The following is a 12,500-nucleotide window of genomic DNA, read 5'->3' as shown; positions in this document are numbered from 1 at the left end:
AAGTGCTTAGCATCACGTCAGGGTCTGAGCAGACGTACGCACTTTTTCTTGTCTGAGTACTGCATGTTTTTGTAAATGTAAACTGTTCTTGCGGCTCACTCTTCTAAATTAAAGAATTTGGACGATGACTGGTGATCTTTTATATGTTAATGGCATTAATTAGGAGTCGTTTACAAGCTGCTTGCTTCTTTTACTTTTTTCCCCTTTCCACAACAACACACTTCAAGGGTTAAACTTTTACACAAATATCAAAATAAGAGTTTTTTCACTGAATCACTCTTCCAAATTAAACCTCAGTTCTTTTCCCTTCTGAAGTACAAATTTGTCACCAATCAGTGTAAACCAATATATCAGTGTCCTTTGGAAAACTTAAAATATAAATACAGTAAGTAAACAAACTTTAGATTTAGTTAGAAATACCAATGTAACCCTTTACTGACATACTTTCAATGAGTCAGAGTATTGAACCACTATATGGTTCAAAAATAGAAAAATAGCTTAATGTGGGCCCACCACACTCACTCACTTACACACACACACACCCCGTAGCAGGCCTGAAACGTCGCTGGTGTGCGTTGAGGCCAAGTGAAACCTAAAATGGCCGCTTCGCTCTCGAAGAGCACAAATAAAACAAACAACATGCACCTGAATGAACTTGAAAGAGTTCAAGGATCCCGTCAGATCAGTCCACGGAGATGCAGAAGTCCTCAACCAATCGCGGGCTCCACTGAGGATCATGTGACCGGAGCAGGAAGCGTGAGTGAGCGGCTATTATAGGTTCTTTGAATCGTTTTACACGCGGCGTTTGTTGATAACGTTAGTGGATCAGCGAGGCCTCGGTAAGTCGGATGGCGGCAAACGCAGCGGAATCAATAATGACAAAATATAGAAGTCGTCGTAATGGAAATGGACCAGAGACACTAGATAGTATCGATGAAACAGATAAGGAGGATGACCAAATGGAGTCAGGAAGGACAGAAGAAGAAGAAGAGGGTAGTAGAGATAGGAAGGAGGATGTGGGTACAAAGAAAAGAAAGAAAAAACATCAGGAAAGAGAGGTAAGAAGTTCGGAGGAGAGTGGAAATGAACAGGAGATAAGGAATGGAAATCTGGATGAGTTAAAGGTAATTTTGAAATTTAAAGCAGAAGGTGGAATACAAAAGGTAAGTCCAATTGCATTAACTAAAGATTTGAAGAAAGTAGTTGGAGAGATTAAGCATGCAAGAGTGTTACAGAACGGAGATTTGTTTATAGTTTGTAACAATGAAGAACAAAAGAGGAAAGTGATGGGAATCAAAGTAATATGTAAGAAGGAAGTGGTGAGTAGTAAAATTGGAGGACAGAGGCAGTGGGTAAGTGGAGTGATAACTGGAGTGCCACTAGATGTGTCTATGGAAGAGCTTAAAAACAATGTAAACGGAGGGCAAATAGTTGGTGCTAGGAGATTGTTTATGACTAGAGAAGGGAATAGAATGGAGAGTCTTTCAGTTGAGCTCAGATTTGATGGGAGATGTTTTGCCGGATAAGGTAAAACTGGGATTTATTAGTTACACTGTTAGGCCTTTCGTACCTCCTCCTTTTTAGGTGCTATAATTGTCAAAAATATGGGCATGTGGCTATGGTGTGTAAGTCCAGGAAAAGATGCGCAAGATGCGGGGGGGGGAGCATGATTATGGGAAATGTGAAGGAGCAGGGATTAGGTGTTGCAACTGTGGAGGTGGTCATAGTGTAGCATTTGGGGGATGTGAGGTGAGGAAAAGAGCTATTGAAGTGCAGAATGAGAAAGCTAAGGAGAACATAACATATGCAGAAGCTGTTAAAGTGGTCGTTGCAAGGAAAAAAGAGAAAGAGAAAGTGAAAGACGTGCAGCAAGAGGATAGGATCGAGGTTAATTCAGAGTTGGATGGTAGGATCAAAGAGGATACTATGATTGTGAGCAAAGTAAATTTTTTGTTATTTATAGCTGAGGTAATTAATTGCACAGCCCAAACAGAAAAGAAAACAATTAAGATTCAAATAATAGTCAGGGCAGCAGAGAGATTTGTAGGAGTAAAGGATATATCATGGGTAAAGATCAGGGATGGGCTGGTGACTGAATCCCAGTCAAGTCAGGAAGCTTGGATTGGATAGGAGGGATGATTTTAATCTTACAATGGAACGGGTTTTTCGAGTCACTCGTTCATCACGTGACAGCCCCATACGCTTTAACCAATTAAGTCTGAGCCGAAAAGAGAATTGATTAGTTAATCTCGAGTCTTCGGGTTTTTCGAGTCTTTTGTTCATCACGTGACAGCCCCATAAGCTTTAACAAATGTAGTCTGAGCTGGAAAGAGAATTGATTAGTTCATATCTCGTGTCTTCGGGTTTTTCGAGTCACTCGTTCATCACGTGACAGCCCCATAAGCTTTAACCAATGTAGTCTGAGCCGGAAAGAGAATTGATTAGTTCATCTCTCGAGTCCGGGAACACCTTGTCTTCCTCAGCTTTTGGTGAATGGAGTTTCTATTACTAACATAAATTTATCCAATACTGTAATCCGGAATGTTTTTGTTAATGAACTATATCCCTTTTCTTCAAAAAAAAAGTAATATTCCAATATTTCTCTAAGGATTAAGTTAAAATTTTAAGAACAAAATATTTGAAATTTCCAGTTGCACCAAAAGTGAAGGAAGTCCATTTTAAAATTCTTAATGGAGTATATCCTTCTAGAGAATTTTTGAGATGTAGATTTGGTCTTGACGTTAACAACTGTTCCTTTTGTGATGATCAAATTGAAACTACAGAACATCTTTTTTATGATTGTAAATTTGCCTGTGCCTTTTGGGAAGATATACAGTGGGTACGGAAAGTATTCAGACCCCCTTAAATTTTTCACTCTTTGTTATATTGCAGCCATTTGCTAAAAATTACATACACAACCAGAATACAAAACAATAAATATATAAAGAATAATAAAAATGAAATATAAACAGAACAAAAACAAATAAATAAAAAGTTAAACATCTTTTTTTTGTAATAAATAAATCATAAATAAATTAAAATAAAAAATAACTTAAATGGAATATTACACATAAAATGTCAACTTCAAAGAATACACAGGAGGTAACCCTTACATCAAAGTCAATATTTTTTCCATCAATACAGTAGTTTTAACAGCTTTCTTATTAAGTGATGGGCAGAGAGATTCATAAAATAATTTCAAATCAATACAAAAAATCCTAAAATTGGGCATACAATCAGTAACTTTACATTTGTGAAGATGAAATAGGCCAAAAAGAGTTAACAGTTTTAAGATATCATCCAGCTCCTTTGATCCTGATTCCCAAATTAAAAATAGTGCATTAATTACCTCAAAACTAAAAAGTTTGTTGTAAGCTGAGAAAACAAGCCAAGATATTTCTTTCCAAAAATCCTTTGCATTTACATTTACATTTAGTCATTTTGCAGACGCTTTTATCCAACAATTGGGGCAATTGGGGGATACATTTAGCGATTCTTCTTAAAGAGGCAAACAGATACAGGAAGTGCTTAGTTTCTAGACTCGCTTGCATACTCATGCATGTTTGCATACTCGCATTAAAAAATAAGTGTGATATTGTTTCCAAATTAGAATTACAGAATGTGCATTGTGAAGAGATGTCCAACTTAAATTTTGAGAGTAAAGAATTACAGGGATAGTACATATGAAGAATCTTATAGTAAAGTTCTTTCATCTTGTTAGGTAACAGAAACTTGTTAATACCGGCCCATATTTTAATAGTAGAAAGAAAAGGGTAATTTATTTTCCACTTATAAAATGCTTTAGGATGACAACTAAACTTCTTAATAAGGATTTTTCTAATCCAGAAATTGTTACATTTAACATTAGAAAGCTCCAGACCTCCAATACAAATTTTTGGCATTTCACATTTTGAAGATCTGTAACAATCCCTAACCGAATGTAACAGTTTAGGTGAAATAGAATTAATAACCCATTCATACACTCTAGGTGAGGTATCCACTTCAAAGATTTCTGAAAATTCAGAATAGGAATAGAAGTTACCATCCTTTTTTAACAAATCTAAAACAAAAATGACACCTTTGTCAAACAAGATCAACAATGAACATCTTGTTTTAACCACGGACACAAGTTATACCACAATTCATGCACAGTCATGTCAACCAGATACTGAGAGAGAGACACAGTGCATCATCGTGTCATGTGCTGGGATGCAGTATTTTGCACTTGCTTTGTAGTAATAGAGTGTGTTGACTTACGCTGATGGTCCGCTCCGCGGACGTGTTCCATACATGCGCAGTAGATCGGCTTGAACAGTAAACAAACATGTGAAGAAACAATTGCCCACAGTTATTGCACATCTGGCTGTGTTTATATTGTTTGATCGACGGATTGTACAGGTTCGAGTAGCAACGGGCTTCTTCACACAGCCTGCGCATGCGCAGTAGCCTACTACTGTAGGTAAGTGTGTTGACTGAAATAAGTTTGTATGAATACATTTTTTGTTTTTGGAGAATCATAATATCTCTTATCTGTTGTTTTTGAGCAGGACAGGGATGCACTTTGGTGACACATGAAACAAATTCCCAACGTTATGTCTTTTGTGTTCCATCATTTCCATCATGTTTGATGTGCTTGCAGATCACAAGCATTTCCTAATTGCACTTCAGAATTTTTTGTTATATTTAATCTTTTGTTATATTTTTTATACTGTTATCATTTGTAAAGTGTATATATATATTTTTTTTTTTTCTCTCTGCTTGACGTCTTAAAAAACACTAAGAAAAAACCCGAAACACACGTGATAGTTGTCATGCGGTGAATCTGGCCAATCGTGAAATGGCTGTGTCGTCATCAACGCTCCTGCAGCTGCTCTGGAGAAACTGCGCCGGCTGAGTCAGCATTTGACAAGCATTTCCTAATTTCACTTCAGAATTTTTTGTTATACTTAATCTTTTGTTATATTTTTTTATACTGTCATCATTTGTAAAGTATATATATATATATATAAATACTTTCCTTTACCTTTACCAAATTTACCTGTATATACTTTGTTTTCATATTTGGCGACTTTTTGTGAAAAATGGAGACTTTTGAGGGTGGTTCTAGAGATTTTCTGAGGGAGGGGTTTGGCAACACTGGTCGGCAAACTCCGTGACACTCCCGCAATGCCAGAGGAACCCCTAACCACTCGGCGATTAGGAGCGCTATCTGGATTTCCTCAATGTACTTCACAGTCGATGCAACAACAGTCTGTGGCAATCACTCTGATCACCTCTAGCTCTCTTACAGTCGCTGATTTAAATGATAAACTTGATTTAAGTTTCTCACCAGCGATTCACGTTAGTCCCGTTTACTGTAATGGCGATCAAGCATAAAACCCGCATTTCTTCCAAATCGCGTCGCGTTGACTTCTTTGTGGCGTCGTGTTGACTTCACAGTAGAATAATATGTTAGTTAACACTTAAACTATACTCAGATCAGTCCACGTGAGGCGGTGATCGGTCGGCAAACTCCGTGACACTCCCGCGATGCCAGAGGAACCCCTAACCACTTGGCGATTAGGAGCGCTATCTGGATTTCCTCAATGTACTTCACAGTCGATGCAACAACAGTCTGTGGCAATCACTCTGATCACCTCTAGCTCTCTTACAGTCGCTGATTTAAATGATAAACTTGATTTAAGTTTCTCACCAGCGATTCACGTTAGTCCCGTTTACTGTAATGGCGATCAAGCATAAAACCCGCATTTCTTCCGAATCGCGTCGCGTTGACTTCTTTGTGGCGTCGTGTTGACTTCACAGTAGAATAATATGTTAGTTAACACTTAAACTATACAGTTCTGACTATGTTTATCACAAAATAAAGTGATGCATTTTCTGTTATCATACCGACAACATCACCTACGCACTTCTTTTTTCAACTCGTCTCTCACACCCCCGACTGACATTTACGGTGGCCAATCACAGTTGCCCTACTTGACATTAGGCGGGATTAAGTCACTTTTCAACCAATAACATTAAATCAAACGCAACTTCTTGACACAGACATTTCTGAATTTTTTTATATATAAAAAATATAGAAACACTTCTGTCACAAGGGAAAAAATAAGTAAATAAATAAATGTAAATAAATGCTAATATTAATAATAAATTAACCCAGGATTACATGTACCGCAAATTATATAAGTCAGGGGTATTCAATTAAAGTTCCAAGGCGCGACCTCTATATTTTCTTCCAAGCAGAGGTCCGAAAAAAAAAAGAAAAAAACATTTTTACATGTATTGCATTTTTACATTTAGATGTCAGGCCATGTGACAGAAAAAATACTGTTTCTGTTCAAGGTTTTCCTCCTGAAATCTATATTTTAGCCTACTTAAAAGCATTATCTAAAAACAATGTCATGTGCCGGCTGGGAACAATCACATATCTCACACAGAGATAGCACTGTTATAGTGTGAAATACTCATGCATAATTTAAACACATAATCACATGAAATCAGATAAAAAAAAAATAAAAAATTTTAAGAAGAGAACGCAACATGGTTGTTTGAACCAATGAGCATTAGCCTAAGCTGTGTCGTCAGTCAGTCATTTCCCATCATGCTTTTGATCAGCGCAGTCGGTGGAGAGCAACTGCGCTCGACTGCACAATCCGACACAGCCGCCTTGCCATAGCTAGAGTTAAGAGAGTGGATTTTGTTTTCAGCAAAATTATTAATAACATATTCAAATAGAAAAAAATAGCCTACAAAATAGTAGGCTATGTACAAAATCGTGAACATACACTATTAAATGCATAAGGAAATTATAAATAATAATTAATTAGCCTATATAAAAATAAATATAATTAATAAATCGCCCTCTTCACTCATAACTTTCGCCTATCAGAACTTACGGAATGGGGAACCAGTGCCAGACTTTATAAGCAGCACCCACAGGAAAAGGAAATCCAAATATGGTTATGGCATGTATCACAAAACTGGTGTAGTTTTATAGCTGCCTGCTTATGCACATTCACTTTCGGTTTGGAAACTTTCGAGGCGTTGGCGATAAAATGGCACACAGTTCGCGTATGATGTTAAACAAATATTATTAATAATAATAACAACAACAACAACAATAATAATAATAATAATAATTAATACAAATTAAATCAATATTTTAAATAATATGCTGTCTTTAAACGCGCTTTGTTTTTGTTTTTAAATGATGCCTAGTTGCTGCTTGTATACAAGATTAAGTCTTATATATAATAACGTGTTAAATAGATATGCTCCACAAAACTTTGTAATTTAATTTATAATGTATCTTGGATAAATTATAAATAGATAGTTATAAAGGAATAATAATTATAATAGGATAGAGTTATAAAGAACCTTTGACATCTGAGGAACCTTTCTATTTCACAAAGGGTTCTTTATGGCGAAAGAAGGTTCTTCAGATTTAAAAAGGTAAGAAAGTGCTAGTTCTTTAAAGAACCTTTGACTGAATGGTTCTTTGTGGGACCAAAAGTGGTTCATCACTGTGAAGAACCTTTTAAGCAATGCTCCCTCTAAGCTGAAGAAGGAATAATGTGCCGCGCAAACGCAATGAGTTGGAAAGCCATCTGCGAAAGCGAATGAATTGCAATGCTCGGGTAAACCGCTATAGAGTTGATATCGCTATAGAGTTAGAACCGGTGAATGCGGTTTACAGGTTTCATAGAAAGAATGATGTACGCCAAATGAGTCGCTGTAGAAACCAAATTTTTCTAATTGCCAAATTTCCAGTGTCCTACCTATAATTAATTTGGCTGGGCAAATAAAAAACTTTAGTAATTTTTCTGTTTCACACTCTAGCGAGTTAAGGTCTTTTGCCTTTTTAGGGCATAATACTAAATGTAGAAATTAACATTATTAATAAATGCTGTAGAAGTATTGTTCATGCTTAGTTCATGTTAACTAATGAAACCTTATTGTAAACTCTTTTGACTTGCTTTGCATGCCTGTTAGTAAGTGGCTCCGTTAAAGTGGGCCAGATCAAGCTGTAATAATTTTCAGGTATTTTGCCTCATCCAAAGCTCTGGCTATACAAGACCTATTGTTTCTAAAGACTGCTTGATTGAATAAACATTTTGGATTGACTCCCCAACCCACCACCCATACCCACACCCCCGACACTCCCATTCTTTCACCTTTATTCATTTGCATTATCTGTCCTTTAGGTTGGAACAAATATGGTGGAGTACCTCCAGCAGGCTGAAGCATCAAGACCTTACCCTTATGTCCTGTCACTTGAAAATGGACACATTGACTCCCAGGCATTTGTCATCCTGGCAGGAGAAGCTTTGGAGCAAAGCACTCTCATTGGGGCAGTAGATGTATGCTTCAAATCGTTTTGTTTTTGATGTGAACTACCCAAAACAGTGTTTCTATAGTTGGGAGTTTATTTAACATATTTATGAGTTGGAGGGAAGTGAATCCCCAACAGTGAATGTTTTACAATCTGCACTACATTCTTGCAAGTAGATGATAAGAGGATCTTTGAACAAACTGGTTCAAGTACACGAGGTAGCATTTTAGTTTGAATTTTATTTGCACATGAGATTTTTTGTTGTTTTGTTTTTTTGTATAAACAACTGTTTTATTGCTTGAGGAAGAGTATTACTTTATGTGCACATACTGATGATTATCAATGACATTTTTGTGTAGAAATGTTTTACTGGCAATAGGTTGTATTCCATAGTTTGTGTTCATACTGTAGACTAAAAACAACAGGTTCATATTGTAGACTGCTTTGTAACAAACAGTTGTTCTTGAGGTAAAGAAATTTAGAATTTAAATTTCATGTGCATATGGATTAAAAATAATGTAAATTATTTGTAAAAAAAACCTGAGGTTTTTGGGCGTTTTAATTATGGATTAGGAATAATGTGAATTATTTGTTAAAAAATGTTTTACTAAACCTTGAGGTTCTTTGGAGTTTTGGTTGAGGTCAAGTGTAATTACAAAGTGTAATGTGCTGAAAAAAAAATAATGTTAATACAATGTTGACCTGTTTGTTTATCATGTGGTATATTTAATTTTAAAAGATTAATTTAAAAGGAATAAAAAAAAAATTACCTTTGAAAATATAACCCATTTATGAAATCAAATTAACCCATTATTTTTGTGTAGAAAAAACAACCCATTTGCTGGGTTAAAATTAATAACCCAGCTTCTTGGGTTAGTTTAACCCCATATGGGTTCTGTCCTATATTTACCCAGCAGTTGGGTTAAAAACAACCCAATTTGGAGTAAGAAATAAGTTGAAATAAATAAGTTGAACTGCTCGCCTAATAATTTATTAGGCATTTAAAGCTCTAGTGAGAAAAAAAAATGCAAAGCTCAAAAAGCAAATGGCTTTCACAAGTAAAATTAATAAATTAATTTGGATGCAAGCAGAATCAAGAGGAAATCAAAATGGAAAACAACTAGTTGTTGTAAGGGAAACAGGTCAGTTTAGCTCAAAGGGAATTATTTATGATATTTATAGCTCTGAAGCTGTTCCATAGTTCAGTGTGAGGTACAGATGAATATTTAAGTAATTAAATTCAAGTTCACATGAACTCTTCTCTCCACTGCGGCTGTCAGTCATCCTCCATTTAGCATTCACACTGCGCCTCGCGTTCGGTTACGACAGTCAAAACAATGAAACTCTCTTCAAGGGCACACAATAACTGTGATTTAAAACTGTTAAAAGAAAAGGCTCAATATACTATCGCACAGATTAACTTAACTACGCATCAATATAACAACTTCTCGATGTGTTTTTGTTCTGTCCTATAAGGCTATTAATAATGTAATGTATAGCACAGCACAGTAATGGAGGCAGCAACATATGACAGATAGAACTCCTCTATCTATCATACACACACACACACACACACACACACACACCGTGAAAACAAAATAAAGAAAGTCAAAAGAATAGAAAAAGAATAGATGATTTAATAATAATAATTTAATTATATTGAAGTTATTTATGTAACGTTCTAATTTTATACGTTTATTTATGTAAATTCTGCGTGACTGTGACGTGTTTTAATGGGCATGCGTGCTGAACATTCAAACACTGAAGTGGAGGGAGTTGCCATGGAAACGGGGCGCAAACACAACAATTGACAAGCAGGGAATCCTCTACTCTCGCTGCTGTTTTCACTGCTTTCGGTAAGTTTAGTCCCTAAAATCACACAAATATTACATACAACTGTTCCTGACACTTCTCTTGCTTGTAATTGACTCGCTTCTCATTCGGTTTAATGTCTTCGAACCAGTCCGTTAGCATCTTACCCGTTTTCAGAGGAGGTAACATTAGGCTAACTCCATAGACTGAGCTCTTTATGAAAGTTTGGGATTTTAATCACATCTTTATGTGTAGATGAGAGCATTTGACAGTTCTGTAAAAGTTTTGCTGGTATTTTTTCAATGGGTGATTGGAAATTGGCTCATTTATTTAAGCTAACGTTAAACATAAACTGTACCGTTAATCGGTGACGTCACTTACATCAGCGCGACAATAAACTGAATCATGTTCAAACGTGTTTTGATCTCTCATGGTAAACAAATATTGACAAAAACTATTGATTTCAGGAGCAAAAAAAACCCTCAGCAACCGAAAGCTCCAAGATTTCACAATTTCTGCAGAGAGACCTAGATGGAGAAAGAACTCAGGTGAACTGGGAAAGCTTCTTAAAATTTTAAGAAGGCTTTGACATCCATAAGTAAGTAGTATGAGCAATATTAAATAATTATTAAAATATTTTTAAAATGATTAAAATATTTTAAGAAATAGTTTTCTGTATTTTCTTCTTTTTCTTTTCCACATTTCACCTCTGCTTTTGCTTGGTTCCTTGTAATAAAACCCAGAGCGGGAAAGAGCAGACTACAGTACTACGTTTCTGCGATTTAGTACAATAATTAAATTGGAATCACGTCTATACTTTTAAGTCTTCCGCCATTGTGTACATCTGTTCAAAATCACGACATTTAATAAACTGCTGGCTCTCAGGTGTCTTTGCCACTGTTTGAGATGTGTATGGAGAGAGACTGTGTGTGTGTATAACACACTCACGCTCTCTCCTTGTGTATATGTGCATCAACACTGAAATAACAATAATCGATTTTAGAGCATTATTTTGATGATAATCTTAGCAGTAGTATATGTTTTTACATAAAATAAATAAATTAAATCATGCAATTCATTGTTTGACATCTTTAATTCAGTATATAACCAAAACACACACATTTTTGCAAGAGTACAGTAATTAAAAGTTAAAATAAAATTAAATAAATGTAATTACAGATTTAGGTTAAAATTAACAGGGATTCTCTCGCAGCTGGAAAAAAAAGAGAGAATTGAAGAAGAATCAGGCAATCCTGAACATTCCTGAAAAATCACTCATTCATGATGTAGCGACAAGTTGGGGGTCCACTTTCAAAATGATTGAGAGATTTCTGGAACAGCAGCAGGCTTGTTGTGCAGTGCTCGCAGCAGATAGAAGCTCATGGCATCTAATGCCAAAAGACAGTGACGTTTACACTTTGGAGACGGTCTGCCGACTTCTGGGGCCTCTAAATGACTTCACAGATCTCCTGGGTTCTGAAACAAAGACCACCCTGTCATCTTTGAAGCCTGCAATGGAGCACATCACTGGCATACTGAATGAAAAAAAGGAAGATGATGCCCTAACAAAACAAATGAAAAAGGTATTGATGGATGATCTGCAACACCGTTACTCCTCTCAGAAAGTTAGTAAGGTGATTGACATTGCTTGCTTCGTTGATCCCCGTTTCAAGGGCAACTTTTCTCAAAACAAGGATTACACCATCAGGTTCACTGAAGAGGAAGCTGTGAAACTGGAAGAAATTACATCACTGCCACCTCAATAATTACCTGCCTCCACTGCTGATCAAGAGCAAGGAAGCCGCACTTCCACCACCACTGTCCCTTCTGCTGGTACAAAGAAAAAGACAAATCTCTGTCTTGCTTGCTCAAAAAATTACATCAGCAAAACAACAAGTGGTCAAAGAAAGAGAAGATGTCCCCTTAAAAGAAAAAGTGACAATGGAGGTTAAATTGTATTTGACTCAGCCTCCCATATCCTCTGATGCTGACCCACTGGCATGGTGGAAGGCTCATGTTCAAGAGTTACCTCTCCTTGGCAAGGTAGCAAGAAAATTTCTCTGCATCCCAGCCACCAGTGTGCCCTCAGAGAAGGTGTTCAGTTCTAGTGGACACATCCTCGTACCTCACCGCTCTAGACTTAATCCAGGAAAGGTGAACATGCTCACATTCCTGCATCATAACTTGGACTGAAAGATAAATGTGCAGAAAGTGAGCATGTCTCCAAAAACCTTGTCGAGCTGCAGGTTTAATGACTGAATTTTTTATTTATTTCAAAAAAAGTTTTTTTATTTTTACAGAAATTATTTATGTTCTGATTATTAAACTGCAGGTTTAGGCTCACTTAAGTGACTGC

At 36.3% G+C, this 12,500-nt stretch overlaps 1 pseudogene; it reads left to right on the top strand.

Moving 5' to 3' along the window:
• Window positions 1-875: 875 nt before the first annotated feature.
• Window positions 876-12,500, top strand: part of LOC107656834 (uncharacterized) — a 13,274-nt pseudogene continuing 1,649 nt past the window's right edge.

This window comes from Sinocyclocheilus anshuiensis, unplaced genomic scaffold, assembly GCF_001515605.1.
Source record: "Sinocyclocheilus anshuiensis isolate Anshui unplaced genomic scaffold, SAMN03320099.WGS_v1.1 scaffold5952, whole genome shotgun sequence".
Taxonomy (NCBI): domain Eukaryota; kingdom Metazoa; phylum Chordata; class Actinopteri; order Cypriniformes; family Cyprinidae; genus Sinocyclocheilus; species Sinocyclocheilus anshuiensis.
Note: the sequence above shows the minus strand (reverse complement) of the source record. Positions and strands in the feature narration are given on the sequence as shown.